This window comes from Heterocephalus glaber, unplaced genomic scaffold (assembly GCF_053883595.1).
Source record: "Heterocephalus glaber isolate CG9 unplaced genomic scaffold, H.glaber_assembly_v1.0 deba00001720, whole genome shotgun sequence".
Classification (NCBI taxonomy): Eukaryota; Metazoa; Chordata; class Mammalia; order Rodentia; family Bathyergidae; genus Heterocephalus; species Heterocephalus glaber.
The window spans coordinates 6,315,068-6,316,951 of NW_028258433.1; the positions used below are offsets into that span (position 1 = coordinate 6,315,068).

Here is a 1,884-nt window from a genome sequence, read left to right on the forward strand (position 1 = left end):
AACTTCTTGCAGTAAAATTTTTTTTGTATTTCTTTTCTATCTACCTACACCAGTAAGTTGTCTCCTAGATCCTAGTAAGTTTGCTATGATTAGATGATGCTTTTAATTTCTGCATCTACACAGACCTTCTTTTTTGGTTTCTCCAAAATAGTATTCTCTTCTTCCAGTGTATCATGACAATCCCATTTAGCTTTTATTTCTTCTTTATGGAATAAATGTTGGTGCTCAATGCATCCTCTATGAATAAAATGCTGGATCCAGGATTCCAATCCTTGGCATTTAGGCCGATCCATGAGGGGCCTATATTTGCGCATTTTCACTCCTTCTACAAAGACACTGGTCTGCTTCATGACAGAGGGCTTAATGTTTCTCCATTCTATTGTTCCATCCACGTTTGGTCCTCTTTTACAGGATAATACAACAGAGTCCAGTCCTTGCAGCATATTATACAACATGTGACTTTTGACAGCATGATTAGCCCATAGTTGCTGTAGGTGAGTAACATTGAACTCCTGAACCACCTGATCATAGATCCACTTGATATTTTCAAACTTACAGTCATACAAGACTAGAGGAAATTCTACAGCCATACTATATTGAGGCTTCTGGGGATTTTTCTCTATTTTCAGCAACTCATCAATAACTTCCGGCTTCTCCATTCCTTGGCCAATCAGAAAGAGGATAGCCATCATACATCGGACTTGATGATAAAGGAATGCCTGCCCAGTCACTTCTAATTGACATAACTGGAAAGGTTCTTGCCATCTCTCCTCACCCAGGCTCTGTCCCACTAGCTGTACTTGAGCAGACAGAATAGTCCTCTGAAAATTAATCACTCCATTCGCTACATCCATTTTACACAAGTTCCTGAAAACATGAGTGCCAACATACTTCTGAGCTGCATAATTCATTCTTACACTATCTAAATCAGCACAAGGGAAAAAATAGTGGTACGTGTGCTCAAGACAGCTGAACCTAGCACTGAAACTGGATTCTACAGGGGCCCAGGCCAGTACACGGATGTCTGGAGGGAGTACCCGACTGAGAATGTGGGTATAACGGGCCTCTTTGGCATCATCACTGACTTCATCTTTTAAATTAAGATCTTTTGAATCTTTGCCCCTTGGAAATTGAGACCGCAGGTCAAGAGAAATCACCTGTCCAAAGGCACTAACTCCTTTGTCCGTTCGCCCACACCGGTGATAGTTGGATGTCTGTCTGCTTTCTACCAGTCGAGTCTTGGTCAGAGCCTCAAACAGTTTCTCTTCAATGGTATTGTCTGTGTTTTCCTGACTAGCAAAGCCTTGGTACGCCCAGCCCAGATAGGCTATTCTTAGAGCTACATGTCTTTGGCTGTGGGCACTGAAATCAAATGCAGGCTGAGCTTTTCAAGATCCTGAAGAATTTTCTTTAACGTTTGGGTCTTTGATATTATTGGATTGTTCTTTTTTAAGTCTTTGTATTTCCTGCTCCAGTTCTTGTACTCTTTTTAGAAGTTTCTCAATTTGGTTTCTGTCAGTGTCTGTTTCAGCCATGGTATGATAGCCCCAGGAATCAATGAATCATACAGTTCTTCAGAACGCCGGCTTTGCCGCCTTCCGCGAAGCAGGAAGTTGCTGCTGGCAACCCATAAAACATTTTACCTTGGATGTCACAAGGCAAGGTCATGAGCCTTCTGGCCATTGAGATGGTAAACATATACCACTGAAATGAACTTAGAAGTGTATATCTTGTGTACATCATAAAAAAGATACACTTCTAAGTTCATTGTTGTATCATATGTTGATACAAAAGATGTGTCCTCTTGTTTCTCTTGGAGATAAGTTTAGCTGTTCGCTCTTGTACTTTTATAAATGAATTTGAAATTCTCTCCAGAAATTGTAG

At 40.7% G+C, this 1,884-nt stretch overlaps 1 pseudogene; it reads right to left on the minus strand.

Moving 5' to 3' along the window:
• Positions 1 to 425: 425 nt before the first annotated feature.
• On the minus strand, positions 426 to 1,613 carry LOC101722692 (tRNA pseudouridine(38/39) synthase-like; annotated as a pseudogene).
• Between the last annotated feature and the right edge of the window lie 271 nt (positions 1,614 to 1,884).